This window comes from Nilaparvata lugens, chromosome X (assembly GCF_014356525.2).
Source record: "Nilaparvata lugens isolate BPH chromosome X, ASM1435652v1, whole genome shotgun sequence".
Lineage (NCBI taxonomy): Eukaryota > Metazoa > Arthropoda > Insecta > Hemiptera > Delphacidae > Nilaparvata > Nilaparvata lugens.
In genome coordinates, this window is record NC_052518.1 from 73,319,941 (window position 1) to 73,334,675 (window position 14,735).

The following is a 14,735-nucleotide window of genomic DNA, read 5'->3' on the forward strand; positions in this document are numbered from 1 at the left end:
ACTAGAATTTTTAAAAATTAAAAATGTTTATGTATAAACTTCTCAGGTGTTCAAAAACTTCTTAAAACCTTTGCCTGTCCCTTTGTGAGGCAGGAGTATTATTATCTTAGTATGTACTATATAATCATATGATAATGGAAAGCTATATTAAAAACAGCTATAACTCCCTTGTTTTCGGGTATTTTTGAAAATGGGACTTACGCTTTTAAGAATTTGAGGTCGCTGAATCCAAATCCGAAATCAGAAATCTTCTATCTATATTTTTAAGGAAGTTAGACTTTGAGAAAAAGTGATGAGTCATAGGTTTGAGCAAACGTCGGCATAGTTGTTGGATCTGTCGGCTTATTCGTAAGATCCCCATGTGAAAGTACAGGAGAGCTGCAAAATATGAAATATGATCTTCCGTAATATGATATTCCAGGAGCGAGGTCTCTGCCGTGTGAAACTGGCCTTACTGTGAGAAGATTCACTTTGAACTGTCAGCATTCCTTATGAATAACATCAATGCTTCCCATTCAGTCAATGCTGACCGACTCAGGTACTCTATAGTGTAGTTCACTTTCAGCAGTCAGTATTGCTAGTGAATAGCATCGATGTTTCACCTTCAACTAATGCTGACACTGTCTCACTGTAAAGCTGCTTGGTTGTGTGTCAGCATACCTCGTGGATGATATCAATGCTGTTTCCGTTCAATTAATGCTGACAGTTCAAGATGAACGTCACCATAGAGTAGCTTGGTTGTGTCAGCATACTTCTGAATAGCATCAACGCTGTTCCCTTCCAAATAATGCTGACAGTTTAAAGTGAATCCCACTACAAAGCAGTAGCAAATAGTAGCAAGGAAATTTGGATGAATGTTGCTTCTACACTCTACAGTCGCCCGTTTGTATGTCTCAGGATGTTACAATATACTGGCTTATACACTAATTTACAATAAATGACAGTATTGCTAATTTGATGTTAAATTCCTACGCATAACAACGCCCCATGATTCTGAGAGAAGAGGTATTCACGAGAAAAACAAATAATCGCGATGTTTCCAATTTCATAAAACAAGTTCAACTCCCTTCTAATCCTGCAACCCTGGAACTTTTTTAGCACTACTGGCATATTGGGGATGATATTCTACTTTAAAATCTGACGTTAAACTGGAAATTTGAAAAAGTTGCAATTTTACACGATTTTGAAACCATGTAATTTCTTCCGATGGAGAGCCTAGTCTCAACTTATTTTACACAGAATATATGATTGTTTTTTCAGTTATTGAGTATTCATTGACAAGAGGTAGGCGCATTCAAAAAGCATCGACAAATACATACATCTTAAATAAAAAACGAAACTCGATCATTTTTACATGGTCATAGTTGTCAGAAATGAGATTTAGAATTTACGGTTGACGGCTGTTACAACCTTGGTGGGACAGTTTCTGTATTGTATACTACAGAGTGCCTTGTAAATCTCTGAGAATACTACAAGGTTTTATAGTACCTACCCATTGAAACAAACAGAAAAGTACCCACAAACTTTCAGAAATTCTTTGTTACCGAGATCAAGATAGCGGAATATTGCACATTTTTCTCCAAATTTATAATTATATAATTTTGTAAGGGTTAAACGAGGGTACTAAAATGTTTAATCCCTTTGTAGAATCAGTTGAGGAATCCAATATGAAACAATTATGTTCTCTTCATAGAAACTATGGAATCAACATTGTATGACTATACACTTAATCTGCAGTTAGCTTATAATATTATTGTCTAGCGTACAGGAATGAAAGATATCCAAAACAAATAGGTATACAAAATATAAATAATCAACGATTGTATTATATAATGGGATTAGAATAATAAAATATCCAAATATACTTGTAATTGACTAGAAAGATTCTCTATTACATTTTGATACTCTAGTTTTGGATATCTTCCAAACCCATTGATTACAGTCCTATCATTCCATTGTTTATTATGTTTGTACTTGAATTCACTGATAAGAACCTCTGTTGTCAGTATGTCTTGAAGGATATTCGATTTTGATGTTTGCATATTTCATACACCAACTCTAACAGCCATTAGCCGTTTTCACACCGATATCTCGCCGACAAGACACACAGACAGGATTTCCTTTGATGGACAGTATAAGAGTAGACTGTGGTTTATAATTGCGCGAGGTCTACTGTTCACAGAACTACTAGTATAATAGGATATTGGTACATGAAAATATAATCAATTAATAAACACAATGTATTTAGAAGGGATTATATACAGGGTGATTCTTAATTATGGTAAAATAATTTAATACGTGATAGTAGAGGTAAAAATAAGAAAAAAAGTTCTTATAAACATATATCCATAAACGCTTCATTAGCGAGCTATACAGAGTGAAAGATTTCGCCCGGAATTCAGTTCCTCTGGTGAAATACACCGATGCTGAATTGTATGGCGACTAGTTCTTGGAAAACTTATGCTGGATTCTTATGGAAAAATATCTGAAAAATTTAATAAAACTAGTCTGGATGCTGTAGTGTGAGTAGTTTTTGAGAAAGAAGTTGGCAACTGTTGGTTCTATTAAATCATTAACTACGAAGTAGCAGACCTCGTGTGTCTCCAGCGTTATTGTCCTATCACCAGCTGTCTCATGTATTTGAATAGTAGACTTGGGATGCCCGAGAACACTAGCGTAAGGTGATCAATTTTCATAACGGCAAGGAAAGTTGTGTGAGTGCGCCTCACCATATTTTCAATATAATACTATTTGGATACATGAGAAAAGTCCAGAACCAATTTCTTCATGCAAAATTTTCTTGTGCTAGATACAGAGTGGCCCAAAAACCTCGTATTGTCAGTTCATTTTCCAGTTTTCAGCTATTTCTGCCAAATCCAGTAATCGGATGTAAAAATTTGCTCCAGCCTTTGTTTTAGATTATAAAATTCTGAATAAAATGAGATCATTCGCAACTATCTATATCCATCTCCAATAAGTACTGAGCTATGATTTTTCAAAAATGAGTAAAATTTAAAGACAAAATAATTAATTCTGATGAGTTTTAATTTTTTATAAACAATATCTTCTGATTTTTACCAATTTGTTAAATGTATAATTCAAAGTCCCTCTGGGCGTATTTTTATGCTCTAAACCCAGTCAGCAGTAAGGCTTGATTCAAGGCTTGAATTAGAAGCAGCCTTCACTTGTCAATTAAGGCTGAAGTTGAATCCAGCTGGAAACGATGTTGCTTGACATTCAACTCGAAGTCCCCTTGAATTTCCATACTAGAATCGAAAGCAGCATACCCTTGTTTTTCAAGGCTAACAAACTTGGTTGGAATCGAAATTTAATATGGCATGCTATGTATTCGTTCGAATTTAGCTTTTATTGCATGGGTCAAACAAGTCTTGACTTTGCCTTGAATTTCCCTTGTCAGTCAAAGCTAACAGTCTTGATTAGAATCGATCTTGAATATGGCTCGAAAGGTATTCGTTCGATTTCAGCTTTTATTGCATGAGTCAAACAAGTCTTGACTCTGCCTTGAATAACCCTTGTCAGTTAAAGCAATACCTACTATTACTTCAGGCCCCACAACTAATTAATGACGTCATAACATGTAGATTGATTCTTCCTAGATCGTAGTAGTTTCTACTAGCTTATCAATGTAACTTTTGTTACTGTATGAATTTTTATTGGATGGAATACTATCTAAATTTCAAATTAAAGACACTTGTATTTTAATAAATAGAAATTTTATTGAAATAAAAACACTATTCCACAAATGCAATAATTTATCCATATTTTCAGATTGATAGACATAGGCCTACTCAATTCAGTGATAGAGCTATTGATAAATTCATCTCAACCAAAAATACTTAATAATAGCCTGTATCAGAGTCGAAGGAGAGGTAAATCAAAGATAAACCAAATTTCCTAACTCTTTTTTTAGGAAAGAGGCTCCCACAAACTTGATCACAATTGATCTGTAGTACAAAGAAACCCATCAGGAGATGTTTTTCAGTTAGGTAAAACCTTCAATATTTTGATGTTATGGGCAGTTCCAACACTTTGCATTTACTTTTTAATTTATTAATTCAAAAGTTCTTTCACACACTTTATTCACACTGTTCTTCCACACTCTAATTACACTGTTATTTCACATTTTATTTACACTGTTCTTCCACACTTTAATTAAATTTTCCACTCACACTTTATTTACACTGTTCTTCTACACTTCATGTAAACCGTTGTTTTGTAGAATTGAAGCTCTTTCTTCTTATCGCTCGTATCCATTTTCGTTTCAAAGTAATCTTTCGAAAAAGTAAAAAAACCGTTTTAAACTTTAAAACCGTACGGAAACTTTTGGAATCTTGTTATAATTCCCGCAACAATTAGGTACCGGTACACAGCAGTATCCCAATGATTTAAAACCCCAAATTCATTATTACTTTTCACAAACAAATATTAGAAGAATGATAAACAAACCATATTCATTGAATGGAACACCGTTAAAATTGAATTTGTAATTCAAATTTTGTTGATTACCATATCAGATGTGATAACAAGCATCAGCGCCCTTATTCAATACCTACTATTACTTACTCGCTTGCTTACCGCCAGTAGATCATCGATGATCTACATGTGATGACGTCATAGTTTATTAGAGATCAGTTGTAGGGGCCTGAAGTAATAGTAGGTATTGGTTAAAGCCGATTTGAATCGATCTTGAATATAGCTTGCTACGCATTCCCTTGGATTTTGTTTCTATTGTGAGTGTCAAACAATCCTCGAGTAGCCTATTCTACATTGTCTTCTTTACATTGTCTATTTCTCATTGTCACTTCCAAAATCTCCTCTAATACAGGGGAGAAGAGATCAACCTGTAGTGTTCATCCCACACAGCACAAAAAGTTTAAAAAACGTTTAATAAATTAATAAATGTTTAAAATGTATAAATCCGATAAACGTTATGAAAACAACGTTCAATAAACGTTAGGGAATTTTACTAAAATGAACGTTTACTCTATAAACGTTCAATAAACGTCTAGAATGTATATTGCTGATAAACGTTATGAAAACAACGTTTGATAAACTTAGAAATGTTTACTAAAATAAACGTTAGAAAGGTTGGTACAGTATGGAATTTCTACAGTACCTACCCAGTCAACACACTAAGTGAAAATGTTATAAGTGAAAATCAAACATTTTTTTCAGAAGGTGTCTCCTCCCCCCTCACCTGTGTATCTTAATCCCTAAAAATGTCTCAATTTAGGCTTTCTGACCAATATTCCTAAGTGGAATTGAATTCCAATCCCTTTCTATCTTCTTCAAAAATCCTCCAAAAAAGTCTCCAACTCACCGTTATCGAGATAAAGAAAATGTTTTACACAAATTAAGACTGAAATTTTTTGAGTTTTCCAAAAAGTCTCATTTTAAGCTTTTTGTTAATAAATTCGGGTGCAGAATTGCAATTCAAATACTTTTTGTCTTCTGCGAAAATCGTCTAAAATGCACTGTTAACGATATAATTGACCTTTTGCGCTAAATCCAGAGGGACTTAATAAATTTGCCAGATGTTCAAGTTTCCCAAAAAAGTCGAAAAATTGTATTTCTAATCAATAGTTCGGATGCAGAATTGAATTTCAAACACTTTTTGTCTCTTGCGAAAATCGTCTACAACGTACTGTTGATGATATAATAGACCTTTTGCGCTAATTTTAATCCAAATAGGGACTTGGAAAAAATTTGATCGATTTCTAAGTTTCCCAAAAATGTTCAAAAAAGCAGTCTTTTATCACTTATTCGGCTACAGAAGTAGATTTCCAGCACTTCTTCTCAATGCAAAAATCCCGTCAGACGGGCCGTTGACGGGCTACTAACGTTTAAAATTTTAAATAATTGGTAATTGATGATGGAAAATTTTGAAAAAAATAATTAACGATTCTGTTCATGTTATAAACATTGTCCTAGAATTTCAAATGTTTCCAACCAAAATTGAGAAAGTTATATCATTTTTTCAAATTAGATTCCAGTTTGTGCTAAAAATCATGTCACACACCAAGCCTATGAAATAATTTTCAAGTTTCAAATTCAAATAATAATAAACTAGGTACTATTTTATTGATTCCAACATTATTTCAGTGAAAGCACAAATGTCCACCATAAAGAAATCATTAATCCATCCCAGAAATATGGACTGTTATCTGTTTTAATGTTAACAATAAAGATTGTCTATATCAATAACTTTGAAACTCCCGGGGTGATTTGTGCTTGTGCACTACTGCGCTTGAGCGACAGCCATTAAAGATGTCCTCGGCCTGTCTTCTTTAGTTTTCAGTAGTTGAAGGTGAAGTATTGCAGTATTGGTTCGTTGTTTGTTTATCCTTTATTTTATCGCGTCATCAAGTTGATGATGATTTTTGATTGCTGAAGGTCTTAAATTAAGGTAAGATCATTCATTTATGTCTAGGATATTTATTGATAAATTTAATAGCATGAAGTTACCTACTAAACAAAGCTGTTTAGCCTAATAATGGCAAAGCGTTCCCCAGACAAATTTGTAAAGCACATGTTGTTTTTAAAAGCACTATGGTAAATAATTATTATGTTAGGCCCTATTAATAACCCTGATACAACATTAATTGCAATTTTTAGTGTGTATAAGTTAATTTTTTCCATTTTTAAACCCAAACAGTTGATTTAACCAACTTTTAACATTGTTGGTACCTTAAACTTGTAAAACAACTATCAAGTGTGGTTTCGATTTTATGATTTAGGTAATAATTTTTAAACTAGTGATTATATGATTCAGTAATATCATAATAGATTGATTTAATTCTTATGAATGTTTAAGATATAAGAAGCTATTGTAAAATGTTACAATAATAAAGCTAATAAGAGAATAGGCCTACCAACTAATAATATTGGTTATTTATAGGCATATTAGGGACTATGGTTACATTTGACCTAATTAACTTTTTGAATACAGTATTTTGATTAGATAAAACATTATTTATTTCAATATGACTAGCCTAGTATCAAATCAACCTCTTGAGAAATACTCTAAATAAACTGTAAATAGCAGCAATCATTCTTATTGATAGGCTACAATTTAATAATTAGTTCAGTACTATGTAAGGTCCTTAAATACTCCCTTGTATTGGTTTATTGTTTTAATACTATCAATTTATTAAAACCATACTAAATTATTACTTCAAAATTTCGGTGTAAATGCACGTCCAGTGCCAACATACCTGTCATCAAATTTTTGGTTGGGATTGATTATTAAGTATGCTATTTTGAGCACAAAATCACAAAAATTAAACGGCGGTCACTTTTGTTTTTGAAATAAACTAAGTTCAAAGTAGCACAATTTTACATGCATTTAACCTATGAGTAGCAGCCATTTTGATTATTGAAATCATCAAATTATGATATTCCTAATCTGAGTTTTCCTAACCCAAAGCTTTTTCTAACCTAAGCTTTATTAACCTAAAGCTTTTCCTAACCTTAGCTACTTATGGTTGCTACTTATAGCATGGGTTAAATGCATGTAAAGTTGTGCTACTTTGAACTTAGTTTATTTTGAAAACAATAGTGACCTCCGTTTAATTTTTTGATTTTGTGCTCAAAATATTATACTAAATCGATCCCAACCAAAAATTTGATTACAAGTATGTTGGCACTGGACGTGCACTTTAGCCAAAATTTCTTTCAATTAGATAATTGCTTTCATACATGTTCCATTTGATTTCAGACGAAGGTGGGAATAGAACTGCAGATACATATTATACTAAAATCCACCATGACAGATGAATATGATGCCAAGGATTAGATTTGAAAAAAGTTCTTCTCCTCTACATTTGATGAAAGCCATTTTCAGTAAGTTGCACTCGTTCAATGATCAAATTTTTCAACATAGCCTACATAAACAAACTTACTTGTAACCTTAACAAACAAACTTAGGCTACCTACAATAGTCTATATTCAAGAATTACTGGAGCAGTTTTAAGATTTTATGTCAAGCCCTATTAATAACCCTAATATAACAGTAATTGCAATTTTTAGTGTTTATAAATTGAATGTTTATCATTTTCAAACACTAAGGCCCGGTTGCACAAAAGCCGGTTAAATTTTAACCATGATTAATTCCGCGAGAGCCAATCAGAGAAGCCGTTTTATCAAAAACGCATTCTCTGATTGGTTCTCATGAAGTTAATCACGGTTAAAATTTAACCGGCTTTTGTGCAACCGGGTCTAACAGTTGATTAAACTGTTATCATTGTTGGTTAACTTCAAACTTGTAAAAAACTATTAAGTTAGTGGTTTTAATTTCATGATTCAATACATTTTAAGCTAGTGATTATATGATTCAGTAATATTATAATAGATTGATTTAATATCATGGATGGTTATGATATAAAAGAAGCTATTGTAAAATGTTACAATAATAGAACTATTCATAACACCATTATAGGCCTACCTACTAATTATTAGTTATATTTATTTGGGACTATAGTTACATTTTTGTTAGGGACATGAACTAAATTTTTTTTAATATTTTGATTAGATTAAACCATATTTATTCCAATATGACCAGTATAAAATAACCCCCTTGAGAAATACTTTAAATAAATTGTAAATAAAAGCAATCATTCTCATTGATAGGCTACAATTTGATAATTAGTTCAGTACTATGTAAGGTCCTTTAAAACTCTCTTGTATTGGTTTATTGTTATATCATTTACTATCACTTATAAAATTCCTTTCAATTAGAAAATCGCTTTCATACATTTAATGTATCATTTGATTTCAGGCAAAGGTGGGAATAGAACTGCAGACGCATATACCAAAATCCACCATGACAGACGAATATGCTGCCAACTACAGTTTTAGATTTAAAACTCCTTTCTACATCTGATGGAAACCATTTTCAGTAAGTTGCACTATACTATTTCCTAATCACTAAAGCAGTTTTAAAATTTTAAAATGATAACTTTATAATTGAATAGGCTCAGATTTTTAATTTCATATGAAGCAAAAATTTATTGTAAAACAAGCTGCAAATTAGTATTGTAATTTCCAAAGAACCATATTGGAGACTTAAGTCACAATAAATCTCAATAATGTTGGATATGTTACAAGAAGTTTGACGAATGAGTGAACTGGCAGAAGTGTGGACCGCGGCTAGAGTCGGTTTAAGGTTGTGCAAAGGCTAAAAATAACATTTATACTGGTGATATTTTTCAAAGTTTTTCGGTTTGTATATCATCAACCTATCAAAATGAAAAGGTATCCTCAGAAAAACATTTTTTCCGATCATTACTTTTTGAGATATGAGAGCCTAAAGTTTGAATTTTTCGGACAGAACATTTAAAATTCGGTTAAAGATAAATCCTTGAGATTTAGAGGATAGATTCTTCATAGTATTGTTGAACTATTAAAAAAATATTTTCTGAAAATATCCATTTTATCGAAAATACAAGGTTTTTGGGCCACTCTGTATCTATATAGAACAAGACAATTATTTATCATGCAAATATTGATTGGCTCTGAATTTATTTATCCTTTTGTGGATACAATCACAAATCATAAAAATATAATTTGGAAAGAATAGCAGGCTTTGCCCAAAACTATTTTATTCCCAAATTTTGATAATGAATAATATGTCCCAAAATGTTTTTATAATATTTTACTGCTGAAAGTTCAAGTTTAATTTTCATTGATGTTTAAAAAAATATAGGTATAAAAATCAGAAATAAAATATAAATTACTAGCAGGCCCTCTTTTTCATGTCTATATTGACTGGGCTAATATGGTTGCAACTTTGAGTGAGTTAGTGTGAACGCATTACTGGGATAAAACATACCTATAGTCTTTTTTCTTTAGGGCTACCCTGGAATAATACTTGAGAATAGAAATCAAAGAAAAATAAAAATAATATTATTCTAATATTTTTATTTCTAAAAAGAAATATGCCAATTTTAAAATGGGTACTTGAATTTCTGTTTTTATTTACATACCTACAGGTATGGTTTGAAAAACAAATACGGCTATCTACTACAGTGCAGTGTAAATATTGCCTAAAACGCTAACCTTGCTAACATATAAAAATTAACATACAATAAAAATAAGTAACATCCATATTTACATAACCAAAAATGTCATATATTCGACTAAAAAGGAATAGCACATTTGCTCCTGGGTGGCACATATATGTGCGACATGACTAATCAACTCCTCCCAATAAAAAATTAGGTTTACTTCATATATACCAGTCAATTAATACAGAATACTCCACACATTCCAAATCATATCACCTGTTGAAATGAATATTTCCTTAACAGTAATTTGAATTACTCTGGAATATCGTTAAATTCCTCAAGTTTCTCAAATTTCAGGGTTTTTTCACTCGTGACACATATATGTGCCACTCGGTCTTTATATAGAATGGGAGTGTAAACCAAGGATAGTGTATAGCAGGTTGCCTCAATCGCGTTTACATACGCGGATGAGATGGCATGAGCCTACGTGGCAAACGCCGGCTTCCCATAAGAATTACATACAAAACACCGCGTCAAATATCACTTCCTCACATAAAAACCGCTGTATTGATAAAAAATATGAATATGCTATTCAATTCGGAAAGAAACAAGCTCCACATCAATGTGTATTTTGAAAACATTAATTCATTTCGAAAAGTGTAGAAAGTCCTTGAATCTATCACTATATTCAATCGGTAAAACCTATTCATATTTGTGAAAAAGCTGGTAACTTATTTGTTTTGGACTTATTTTAAACAATAATATGACAAAATGAAGCGAACTCGTTTAATTTTATGCTGGTCGTCCAATAATATTTAAAAATGATTGTTCCTTATTTGACAATTGTTTGTGAAAATTGATAGTTGTATCGTCGCCTGGAATGCTAGTTGCAAGCATTTGTATTAATGATATTTGTTTAAGACTTTATTAATTGACATATACCTAGAACCAATTTAGCGAAATCATGGAACTGATGGTTACAAGTTATTTTTAGAACGTTGAACTGTCTGGTTACTAATAATTATTTCAGTTGTCTACTGGAAAGCGTAGTGCCAACACGTTGTTCTTGTATTGTGTTTTTGTTTCTGCTCAGTGCAGTATTATTATTATTAGTATATTTTATCGATTATTTTCATGGGACACAAATTTACAAAGGAAATACCATATATTATTCACGGTAGTATGATATTTTTTATTTCAATGTGTCCATGGGATACTTATGAATGCAAAAAACACTTGTGTAAAGCAAGAATAGATCTTAATTATAATTTAAATAGTTCATCAAATTATGACTTCAAATAATATAACATTAATTATTCATGAAATTATTCAACTACTTTACAGTACAGTAGTGTAATGCGTTTTATTTTTTGATAAAATAACAGCATTAAAGTCATTAAAAGTCATGATTATCTATTTTTTTATCATAATTGGGATAAATAAGAATCTTTATAATGTTTAAATGATGTTCATATATTCTTAGGGCTTATCTAGACTGTTTATTTTTGTGATAAAGCTAGGCAACCGTTGATGGGTTCGCATTGCTATCTTTCAGGAGTTGTTGATAAAATAACGTTAATATCCTGAAATTCCTAAAGAAGCTGTTAGTTCTTTCCACAGACTTCATAAGGATAAAATTTCTAAATGAGAATGGAATCTGTTTAAGAGAAAGAACTAAAACGATGCAGAAAAAACTAATAGAAAGTACAAAAACGTATTTGAAATGGTATTATCAAATCAAATTGTGTGTTCAAACGATTTGTTTTAGACTCGCCGGTAACATTTATAGGATTTTTACTGAAAATTAGTTTGATATTGTTTCAAAGGGGATAAAATGCTGAACATTTTGATGTCAATCACTTCTATGTAAAGTTGATGGTTGATTTGCTATGAGGGCTCAAAGTTGGCATTTTTACATTTGAATGCATGTTAAGCCAGGGCGAGAGGTCGCAGCATGACGTCACACCATAGCAGGCTGCGTTCTCCACGCGTCTTATGTGATCAAGGCAACCTATTATTATACTATTCTTGCTGAGTGTAAACCACCTGAACCAACCCATTTTTTTTTCAATTATAAGGAAATAGCAGTATCATCAAAGGCCAATGACATACATATACGTACACAAAATTCATCATTAGTAAATTATTATTATTGATCATGTTTTCAAAGTATAAAATAAAAATCCAAGAAAATATTTGACTTACAGATAGAAAATTGAATTGTCCAATATGTTGTGAAATGAAAATAGTTCATTCAATAAACTTATTTGTGAATAAAACAATCATGTCAAAAAGGCTTTCTTTTATGAAAGTATGGAATAATCATAAATTAGTAGTCCCAATACATGTGGAGAAATTGCAAATCAGTTACTTGAATCAAAGAAGAACTCATCGTTTCGTACACTTCACCGCTTGCTCCCAATACTCTTTTCAAATTTCTTCTACATGTTTGCCTTTTTGCAACCAATGTCCAATCACTGCTACCCAAAGACGGAACCTCCTTCAAACACAGTTTTTGGCGGCTGATTGAAGTTTTAGTTTTTGAAGAAATGAGGGTTTGTAACTCAAATATTTAAAATGTAAACACCCATTGTGTGGTACATAATTTTAAAGGCCTTTTTAAAACAAGAATGACGACATCAATAAAAATGTTCTATGATACTTTTATCAAAAATGGCGGCTGATTGAAGTTTTAGTTTTTATAGAAATGAAACATTGATAAAAGTAATAAAACTTAAAACATCACTTTTTTTGATGAATAACGAAACACATTGAAAAACTGATTATTTATTTAGTAATCTGTTTGGTACTTTTTACTTTCCTTGCCCTATTAGCCTACCATAGGTAAGGAAAGTATTGCTTTCTGAAAAAAATTAAGGTACCCCAATTTCTAAATTTCTATACGTTTGAAGGTTTGAAGGTCCCCTGAGTCCAAAAAACTGGTTTTTGGGTATTGGTCTGTGTGTGTGTGTGTGTTGTGTGTGTGTGTGTGTGTGTGTGGTGTGTGTGTGTGTGTGTGTGTGTGTGTGTGTGTGTATGTGCGTCTGTGTACACGATATCTCATCTCCCAATTAACGGAATGACTTGACATTTGGAACTTAAGGTCCTTTCACTATAAGGATCCGACACGAACAATTTCGATCAAATGCAATTCAAGATGGCGGCTAAAATGGTGAAAATGTTGTCAAAAACAAGGTTTTCCGTGATTTTCTCGGAAACCGCTCCAACGATTTTGATCAAATTCATACCTAAAATAGTCATTGATAAGCTCTATCAACTTTCACAAGTCCCATATCTGTAAAAATTTCAGGAGCTCCGCCCCATCAATGCAGATAGAATCCCAATTATCAGGCTTCAGATACAATTGAAACAAAAAAATCAAGTGGAGTAGATTGACCATGAAAATCTCTACAATTAATGTTCAGTAACATTTTCACCTAAAATTGAAAATAAGCTTTAAATTCGAGAAAATGTGATTATTCAATTGCAAATTATTGTTGATTCTATTAAATCATTCACTATGAAGAGATAGCAGACCTCATGTGTGTCTCCAGCGTTATTACCCTGTCACCAGCTGGCTCAAATCACTGAATAGTAGACTTGAGATGCGCGGGAACAATAGCGTCAGGTGATCAATTTTCATAACGGCAAGGAAAGTTGTGTGAGTGCGCCACACCAGATTTTTACATTTCATTTCAAAAGATGCTCCCGAAATGCTCGAGACCCTTTATTCTCTCGTTTGACAGTGTGCCAAACTGTCATAAATGTAAATGAGATGTCCTTATGAAGGTCTAAGTCAACCACTTATGAGGGGTTGAAATTCATTTATGTATGTCAAAAGGTAGAGTATTCGACCAATAACTTATCCTGAAAGTTACAATATGTATATCAGTCTCCAACTTATAAAAGTTTTTAAGCTACATAATCAGCATTCTGAGAATTGATTACCGAGAAATTTTATATTTTACTCATAATAACCTATTAAGTTATCCCACTAAACTGTACATTTCATATTTTACAGGACCAAGAGCAGAGAGACTACGCCTCATGAAGCTCAAATCGAGGACGATAGCAGTTCAAAGTAAAAATATATAATTAGTAATAAATTGAAAGTTCAATTTTTGTAATATTTAATAAAAATCATTGAATTTTATTGAAAATAATGCTTTCTTATTTACATTTTTCGCTCATATAGATATACTCTGAAGTTAAGCTTTAAAGAAAATAAACTAATATAGATATTAATATATAATATTTAATATTTTAATAGATATTCAAAGTAATAATTGATGTGTTACTCAGATGTATATGAACTGTATTCCATTTGAGGTGTTGCAAGCATAGAGGGCTGTTGAACTAGAGCAGATTTGATTTAATTAATTCATCGAATGGCGAGTGACTCATGCACTGCTCCCTCTCAGGACAGTCTGCAAGCTGTTATTGGTTAGCAGAGGTCGATCTCGACTCAATCAATACAACTACAGAGACAGTTTATAGACTGCCCTGACAGGAGAGAATGAATAAGTAATTTGCCATTCACAGGAGAATTTTAAAGAATATTTCAATTTGAATAATATTAAAAATATAAAATGTATATTAATAATCTGATTCAGTGCAATCCAATATAAATGCTTAATCATAATTCAAATTTCATCCAGAATTTGAAATAAATCTGTAATTCTTATTATTCATGATTCAATTATTCTTCCA

General features: G+C 31.9%; 1 long non-coding RNA gene across 1 annotated transcript; it reads left to right on the plus strand.

The window, feature by feature from the left end:
• Positions 1-4,577: 4,577 nt before the first annotated feature.
• LOC120354434 lies at positions 4,578-14,185 on the plus strand. Its single transcript, XR_005573016.1, has 4 exons — positions 4,578-6,427; positions 7,739-7,863; positions 8,798-8,917; positions 14,047-14,185. It is a non-coding gene; the product is annotated as an uncharacterized LOC120354434 (long non-coding RNA).
• Positions 14,186-14,735: the final 550 nt, after the last annotated feature.